The following is a 10,120-nucleotide window of genomic DNA, read 5'->3' on the forward strand; positions in this document are numbered from 1 at the left end:
AATGACCTTTTAAAAATAAAAGAATAACAGCAACTCTTTCCTTTTTTTTGGGAAAATAGGGTCGGTGGTTGGAATCCAACAAACAAAGTTGTTAGTCATAATGAAGGTTTTTGTCTTGTTTTATTTTTCTAAAACGTGAACATGGATGTAAAAAAAATGGAATAAAGTAACGAAACAGAAAATTACGTCATCAATGTGACGTCATCTATTATTCTGAAATTATTTGCAAAATGGAAATAACAACTTTGATCAAATAATTACAAACAATTAGATTTTATTCAATAATTTATTTTTTAACCTTTAACCTTTAAGGTTTCGTTTAAATTGGTATTGATCATATAACTTCTTTTCTTTTACGTCCATGTTCACTTTTAACTAAAATACTATTAATTTATGAAGTTTTTCATTTTTGTAAATATTAGTTTAAGTTATTTTAATTTGTATTGTTTAACCACTGCCTTGTTTTTGTATTCTGTTCTGTGTGATATGCAATATTTATTTCAGTTGGGGGGTAACCATGTCTAAGGGTTTTTAAAAAAATCCACACTGCCGTTGTTTAGTATTGGACGTTGATTCTATAATCATGCATTTTGTGTTATACCGTGGAGGTATTCATCCATGGTTATCTACCCTATTCTCCCTACTGTATATATGATTTGTACGGTATCATCGCAAATACTGTAAAGCAGTGTCACATATTACGCATTACAGATCAAAGCCTAATTTAACCCAACCTTACCAAAACATACAGTAATGCAGTTATCACATGTTGTATTTATGGAACACAGTATGACAGAAGTTGCCATGATACTTGACAGATAAATGCCATCTGTGTAGATAGTACAGAGAATCGGGTGGTTATACAGTAACATTTGCGCTTGTTTTTATTCCATTTGGACTTTCCAACAGTTTTTCTGTGGGGTTTTAAATTTCACCCTACCCTAACTTCTACCCAGTTAGCATGTTGATCATGATGGGATTAAGTTCCAACAGAATATTTTCCTCCTGAATCTGTAACATTTTGTCAGTGATACTACGACGTTACGTGCGCGTACAAACATACGTACGTGCGCGTAAAACTGATCCGTGCGATCACTGACAATGTATGATACCTCGTGTACAGGCCTAAGTAGATTTTAATAATGTATATTATTTTCGTCTTGTAAATACATATTTTGAAATAATAAAAGATATACCGTATACATTGTGAACAACATCGTTGCCTATATCATTCTTATACTGTAATTGAATTACGTAAACGAAACGGACTGACTTGATGACCTACGTCAAATATAGAGAGCCGTAACTGTTTAATTGAGTCGTATTGCCGATAATCACACTTTTGACAGACGATGATAACTGTGTTAATATGAGGAAATATATTGTTTGAAGGTTTTCATGGCGAAATCAAACGTTGATATACATTTTTGCGGTACACCACGTATATTAGTTCTCAACAGTTCTTTTCAGAACTAATATACGTGGTGTACCGCAAAATTTATATCAACAATATGAAGAAAAAAATACGCAAGCATTTATAGTTATTGATAATAATTATGATGATGATAATGTGAAGATACTGATAATGATTGTGTGATGATGATAATTATGATGATGGTGATGATGATGATGACCGGTGGATCTCGATGCCACGTATTCCAGATCATCACTGCCTGGTTCATACCTCTTATCTACACCACCGAATTAGTGTTGGATTCGAGACTAAGGAAGCACACGTGATGGTCATTTTTATAGTTCCACCTTTACTACTAGACTTATTCTGCCGTAATAGTACTTGGTATTCGAGAAATATAGTCTAAATTAGAGTTTATAAATATACTTATAAAGTAAAATTGACGTCGGGGTATTAGGCCTTAATCAACACATCTGACCAATAACAATATATTGTTGTAGTTATGCACGAAATGCTAGTACATGTCCCTTTGAATAATGTATACTGTAATTGCAAGGTATTTAAGCTCTGTTTTCACTAACTTTATGCCACAAACAATGTGATTGAAATATATATTTATACTGGGTAACCTCTTCAGTCAAAGACTGGTCTCCCAGAGGGCCCAGTTTGTGATCAGTGGCTGTGATGTACTAATACACCGGGGTAACCCCCTACTCGTCTCGAAAGATGTACTAGGTTCTTTAAAGTGCACACGAGCTAGTTGTGTACACTGGACCTACGGTTTATAGTCCTTATCCGAGAAGACTCGTTCTACCACCAGAACCATGGAGTGAGTGAGCCTCGAACTCCTGCCGATGTTGTGGCTACGTAATTACGGTTCCACTGTCTTAACCGCTCGGCCACTCACTCACTGATGTGCCCATATATGGACATGATGATGTCATATCACTGCTATATTTGGGCATATCACTATACCATCTTTGGGCACATTACACTTTTGTCAAACTAGTTTGATAGTGTAGACAGAGCTTAAGGTATAAACTATTTACACAACCTCTCATTATTGCTTATTTTTAACAATTCTTTTAAACCTAAACTATGCACAGAAGTTTGTTTTGTATAGCAGATATTATATTCTTTGATGGTTTGCATTCTCACTCCTGTGGACGATCAAAGTAGGCATATTGATCGAAACGTCGAGAATTCCAACAGTTCTTTTCAGAATTAAATACGTGGTGCAGGGCCTGCTTCATTCGAAGTAACTTTGTTTATTAAAGATTTCTTTGTATATAAATAATTGCAATTTCAGGTGTACACCAAACCTTATATGATTATTGTTTTTGTTGTCGTTATTATGTCACACAAAGAAATAAATTATGAAAGTGAACATTTGTAAACAAAACTGTAAATAATATTTGTTAAATTCATTTATTAAAGAAATATACCAATTATACTCATGATGAGACCTAGATGAGCCTCTTTTCCCAGGTAAGTCGCTTTAAACTCGGTAGGTACGGTACACAATTAACAATCTTTAAATCGAAGACATTGTTCCGAAGGGCAATAGTATAATTATAATATCATATTGTTGTCACGTGGTTATTTATGCTCCGGAATGTCACCGAAGCATTATAGGTGACAATTCATGGGTAGAAATCTTTTCTTATCTAGATTTTTGGGGAAATTAAGGGGAAAACTAGGGGAAATCCCTCATTACCATATAAATAGAGACTGATAAGGGCCCCGAAAATCCAGGTATTGAAAGGCAGACAGACATAACAAACAAAGTCCCGCCTACCATTTCCGATTCGATAATGCACCAGTGATCACTGTGTATTGTATTTATTATAGGCCTAAACAAAACACCACTGAATAGGACTTTATGGGCCTGTCATGTGTCTACGCTCGGTGTATTGAATTATCTATTTATGATCTTTGTTGGACTAAAACAATATTTTGATGTCGATATATCAGGGCCTCCTATTGGTCCTCACCAAACCTCAACAATAATAATGTTTAATAATCATGTGATGAATCAAAATGCACCACACACCGAATGCATACAAATTGCAAAAAGCTAGAGCAGTAGCTTTCAACAATGACGTTTGCTCCTATATGGTAGAAGAAGATATAGGCCTATATTCAATATTGTGCATTACGAATACGAATAGAACTTTATTGCAATCAAACGAAAGATTGAAGTTTAACAAAAGCGTTTCACTCAGAAAAATAAAATGCAATATACATTGATGTAGACCTCCATACCTACGTCCTTTAAATTCCAGCATTGCAAACTAATAAAGGAAACCAGATCCTTTTGAATGGTGTCTGTAATATTGTACAGTACGCATCCTTCCTGACTACAAAATTGTACGCCTACTTTAAAAAAGTTTTAAAATTACGTTTTAGTATTTACGCGTATTTACGCTTGTACTTAATACGAAGGCTGGTATCAAACTTAGTAGAAAGTTCAACCATTTTTACAAATTTCTGCCAATAACTAAACAAATTTGAAAGGCAAAAAACGAAATAATAGGTGGCTAAACACCTATGCTAGTCAGTCAACCCACACCAGACGATTTTCGACGAAATAAAAAAAATTGTATTAAAACAATTATGTAGTTTACTTACTTACTTAACGTATAGAAACATTTAAATTGCGAATTTCAGCGTGTAATTTGTTCTAAATGCGACAACAGTAGCACGTGGAGGATAGGACTGAAATGGTAATTCTGTAACGACGTATAAAAGGGTACCGTAGGCCTACCAATGTATTATGAATTACGCTTCGTATTGTTGAGGATTATGGTTATTGTATCATTTAATATTATAGGCCTATTCAAAGAAAACAAAAGAAATTTCCCTTGTCATTGTCACTAACTAATTACTAACTATTAGAAATATTGAAATGAGACATACAAGGAACTATACTAGGAAAAAAACACGTTTTATTTAAGTATTGTTACCATGCACCGTAGCCTACTTTCCGGGATTTGTAATATCCTGGATTCCTATAGGGCCTACCGATCGAAGAATAAATTATTAAAGATGTATTGTCCCCGAAAAACACAAAAAATGAAGATCAGACTTTCAATAGACCATTTAAGTTAAAAAGTTTTTCACTTCTATAGGAAACAAAATATTTCACTTATAAAAATACAAAAGAAACAGTTAATTTTATTCAAAAACCATTGTCTGACAGACAATTTAAATATCTTTTGATTTAAATTACATTTTTTTTTCGATCCAGTTTATGGTAAAAGTGAATAACTATTAGGTGATATTAAAATGGCATATTTAATAACTATATTATATCATTTAGGCCTACTATTTAAAGACTCACAATTGGAGGACATTATGAAGGCGTGTTGAATTATTGTTTCCGTCGAATAGACATATTTGCAATATAACAAGTTTCATACTTTTTTATTCTGTTATATTTGTTATTATAGATTCTTGTATCTTTTTTAAAGAAGTAAGTTGTTGAACTTGAACTGTTTGAAGCATCCTAAACTCATGTCTTACAAATGAACTTCTATAGAAATACTATTGTTGATACATAGGCCTAGAATTGGACATGGCACGAACTCTGCAGCTGGCCGTCTATAATATTCTTTCACATCGCCTAGCTAGCAAAACACCAGAGTTTATAGGTCCATGTTTGAACACATCACGAACGGGCGCACACCGAACAAAACCGTTAACACTGACGTTTGCTGGTGATGTGAAAGAGGAATTTAGCGTAAAATATATAGCTGTAAACGTTAAAGATGTATTGTCCCCCTGAAAAAAAAAATATTAATTTTAATAGTTATCGGGGAAAAAATGTATTTACCTAAAAACTGTAACCGAAAGTTAAAAATAGTCAAATTGGCTGCCAGTCAATGAGTTATTGGTTGAATTTAACCATTTATTTTGTAATTTTATACTGAGTGGAAACATTAATTTTTCATTTTTGTTCCCACGGAACTGATTGACTTTTTTAAAACTACAAAATAATCTATTCAAAGTCTGATTTTATTTTTGGGGACAATACATCTAGTACGGGCATTCTATTGCCAATACTGATAGGCCTACTTTAAAAAGACAACAGCCAAATTATTACACTATTTTTAAATATAGCCTGAGCAACTTATGCCTAAATATATTTGTTTTGTTTGGAAAATCAATTTTAATAGAACCAAAGTTTATTAAGAGAAAAACACATTTTTGTTTTATAAATACTTTAATATTATTTATTTTTGGAGTTCGGGGCTTCGTAGTATTTCGGCGCTTCTGGTTACACCGTGATTTCATAGAATCACAAGCTAATCGGAAGAAAGTGGGATTTTGATCAGACAAACTATAATCTTTGTTTATAGTTCGTTTTAAATTGTACCTTCGTGGAAATTCGGAGCTTCTGGTTAAACAGACATTTCCTGGAATAGTTATTGTGACACGCATGGGAATTGGGGTGCCCAGACGTGTTATTTAACCTGAGACAATACAATAGTCACACTTCCTGGTACAGAATATACGAATCTCAAGTTCACCAGAGTCATACTATTAGTACTGTATTACTATAACCCTAATCAATTGCTGATCTGTATAAAAGGTGTAAACATTAAAGTTTGGTTTGCACTAGGACGCAATGTAATGACGAAAGCGCGACGTAAAGCTTGGTTCTCACTAGCAACGCAACCTATACGCAACATAAGAAAAAGCCCTTCCAATAATTGTGTTTGCCCCCGCTTGCTTGTGAAATCAAACATGTGATGTTTGCAGCTGTTGCGTCGTCGGTTCCTACTTATGATTACGCAATACAGCACTTTGCGTCAATACGTCGCTGCGTTACGTCTTAAGCTTGGTTCCCACTAGCGACGCAACGCAACGTAACGCAACCTACTCAACGTAAGAAAATTCCCTTCTAATAGTTGTGTTTGCCCCGCGTGAAATCAAACCTGCGATGTTTGCAGCACTATTGCGTCGTCGTTTCCCACTTGTGATTACGCAATACAGCACTTTGCGTCAATACGTCGATGCGTTGCGTTCTAGTGGGAACCAAGCTTTAAAGCTTGGTTCCCGTTAGGACGCAACGCATCGTTGAAGCGCAACGTAAGTAATTTGACCAATCACAAGCGATGTATTATCCGAACTTGGCATTGGCATTGATCAACTCCTTTGCGTTGCTCTTACGTCCTTGCCTTGCGTCTCTATTTTGAATCAATATTATCTAATCACTGCTAATATTAATGATAATTGATCAGCAAACCAATTTTGAATCAAACTTTTTCGGAGTTTGTTTTATATTATAATTTTTAATGTAATATTGATATAATTTATATTTTCTAGTGGTGGATATAAAACAGAAGTCACAATGTTGCCACCAAGAAATAGCGATTCTTCGATTATATAGTGTTAATTATGATAGGCCTACTATACGTGATGCATTGGTCAAATACTGCATGACTTATTTTACTATTTTGCTATATTTCGTTAAAAAAATTGTGTTCTGATAAATAAAATTGCAAGATCAATTAATCGATCAATTAATCGATCAACCAATAAATCAATCCGCATTTGAAATAATTATACCTTTATATATATAGGTGGAACACACACAAATAATGCATCTGACTACCGATACTATACTGAATAATAACATAGTGTAGTCGATGTGGTACAACCACAACTAATTAACAGCATTTATATCGGTAGTAATAAACGCAATCAAAGCAAACAAGAAACAATTCAGCCATAACAGGATCCTAAGTCTGCAGAAAACGGGTAATTCTCAACCAATTTCCAGCACCCGGTTTAGCAATTAGTTAGTTAGTTAGTTTTACAATATGATAAAAGAACGAAACCAAGGAACTAAAGGGTTGCTTATAGATTTGTCCGGCTGCAGAAAGTGTCATAATTCTAAAAAAAAATATCTTACCTCAGCCCAAGACAAGAATATGATATCCTTGAACAAGAAGATCATTATAGCGTTCGTGACAGAGAAATAATAGGTCCATACCAAATAGCCTTGGTTCTACAATGAAACATTTAATAACAATAATATACATTACTTGTCTGAGAGGGAAAGGACAATAGTTCATAATTTTTCGATAATACCTACGGATATATAACATAATAGTACACTTAAAATAGATAATATGATGGAGATTTCAATACAGTATATATAATATATGGTTTAATTATTTGAACAAATAGTAATGATCATCAAAATCAGTGCAAACAAAATATGGAGAAAATTGAATCAAAAAATATATAAAAGACATTTTTTAGAATTATTTTATTATTTAAGTTATTTACTTATACTGGGTAACCTCTTCCAGAGAGCCCAGTTGTGATCAGCGGCTGTGTGTGACGTGTACTAGTGTAACCCTCTACTCGTGTCGAAAGGTGTAGGCCTACTAGCTTCTTTAAAGGTGTGGAGACTGGACATACGGAACCATGGAGCGAGTAAGCTTCGAACCCTTGCCGATGGCATGACTTGAAGTTGAGGGTGGGTGGTGGGGCGGAAGGAGCAAATATTAAATGTAACCGAAGTTATCTAATTTAAAATATAAAACAAGTTAATCGGCAGCCATTCAATCAATAAATTATTTATTATGTATTTCATTTATTTTTTAAGACCAATCGGAGAGTTTTAACCTACGCCAGAAAAGTAAAAAGAGAAAATGAATAAAAAAAAAAAGTGGGATTTGGTTCCGAATCCTGTAAAAAAACCCGCTTACCTACAATATACATTGTGAATGCGCACAAACGTGCGCATGCATATATAATGTATGCAATGCTTAAAATATAGGGCCTAATCTGAAACGAGCTCTAACTTCTAAGTATAAGAGCGCGTACACCCTTGTTAAATGCGCTACGCTTTTATTCAATTCTCGTTTGATAGCCTGTAGTATTTGATTTCCGGTTGTAAAGATACAACTAAAAGCGTACGTAGAGCACGTAACTATTGTTATTGCGTACCCATTTCTATAGTGAATATTTGAGTATAGGCCTAATTGGTAAAACATCGTTTAGTAGTTTTGACGCAATCGTGCGTAGAGCACGTAACTATTTTTATTGCGTACCAATTTCTATAGTGAATATTTGAATATAGGCCTATTTGGTAAAAAATCGTTTAGTAGTTTTGATGTAATCTTTTTGACAAACAAACAGACAGGGTTAATCGGATACGTACTGTATCTCATTGGCGGAGGCAATACAAAATTACTGACAATTTGAAAACATGTAGCAGTAATAATTAAATAATGTACATGTACATGTAGCGAATTATAAGAGTTATGTAGATAAGCATGACTAGACATAGTCAAGTCATTCGTACAGTGCTAACGTTGTTTGTAATAAGTACTTCTCAGTAGGCCACATATTATTGCCTAATACTATGAAACCTCTGATGGATTCCCATTGTGAAGTTTAGTGTTTTTTCAACTGTGTACTTAACTTTTTTGTTTTGATTTATCATTTTGATTTGTATTTGTACTTATAATTGAACAACTCCAAACACAGTACCCTCCCACTCCAATTATTATGAGTCATTTTCTATATATAACGAAAACAATAAGTTGGGAAAACTACAAAAATGAACATGCAATCCTTACCGGTGAGTAATTTGCCTTTAGCAAATAACACTGAACATAAACACAGGTTGAATAGGAACGTGAAATAGATATTATATATTTTTTAAATATATCACACACCGAAATTATGTTATACCAGGGGAGAGTGATAGTTAACGATTTATCGCACGGATCGGTATAAACATTAAATTACATAACAATAAACTATGTTACCATCTAAGTTTTTATAATGTTCTGAAACGAAAGCGGAGTTACTCTATTATTTTATTTCTATTTATATTAAATAGAAACAAACAAGCAATTAATGGTTGTCTTTTTGGAACAATATAAAAAAAAATATTTAAAGAAATTCTCCTTAAAACCAACAAAAGACAAATTACTATTTTCTTTTATACTAAAAATAGACAAAACGAAATCTTTTCATAGAATTAATATGATAATACTATTATAAACATTTAATATTAATATGGTATTTGTATATATAACACACCCTCGATTCACCCTAAGCCAGGTGACGGGAAGCTTCTTCGAAGTGGCTCTCCACTTTCGAGACATTGCAACAACTTCCGTAGATCTGGCCGGCAACTGTTTATGTACATTGCTTACAAAGTGATAGTAGGCATAATAGTATTGAAAAAAAATATAAGAAAATAATTTAAAAAAAGGAGTGTTACTGTATATAGAAAGCAATGTGTTTATCAAATAAAGGAATTTTATTATGGAATAAATCTACAAATGTTTATATATATTGAAAACTATACAAACAATGTCTATTAGCAAAGTATACAATATGAGTATAAGTAATTATAAATAACTTGAACTTGTAAACCTTTTCTTCTTCTATTAACAAAAGTATGTCACCGGGTTTTTAAAAATAATTAACTGAATGAAAATTTTGAAATTATTTGAAATTGTTGTATTTTGTTGAAAAACCTTTTGAAATTTATTATTTAAGAGCTGACTTTAATATATTTAATGAAATTGATATTTAAATGGGGTTCTTTCTTTTATAAGCATTTGCTTCTTGAATTTTCCTCTTTTCTTTATTTTGTTGTCATATTGAAATGTTCATCGCTCAAAGAAAATAATAATTCATTGTCATAATAATTACTAATTTATCAAACTA

General features: G+C 33.0%; 1 long non-coding RNA gene across 1 annotated transcript in view; it reads right to left on the reverse strand.

Annotated features, from left to right (window-relative positions):
* Positions 1–4,665: 4,665 nt before the first annotated feature.
* The window catches only part of LOC144842814 (uncharacterized), a 34,462-nt gene continuing 29,007 nt past the window's right edge, over positions 4,666–10,120 (reverse strand). The window contains exons 2-3 of the long non-coding RNA XR_013612181.1: positions 7,335–7,430; positions 4,666–5,197 (exon numbers count right to left, since the gene is read on the reverse strand). This is a non-coding gene — a long non-coding RNA (uncharacterized LOC144842814). The remainder of the gene's footprint in view (positions 5,198–7,334; positions 7,431–10,120) is intronic.

Source organism: Antedon bifida, chromosome 5 (genome assembly GCF_963402885.1).
Source record: "Antedon bifida chromosome 5, ecAntBifi1.1, whole genome shotgun sequence".
Taxonomy (NCBI): Eukaryota; Metazoa; Echinodermata; class Crinoidea; order Comatulida; family Antedonidae; genus Antedon; species Antedon bifida.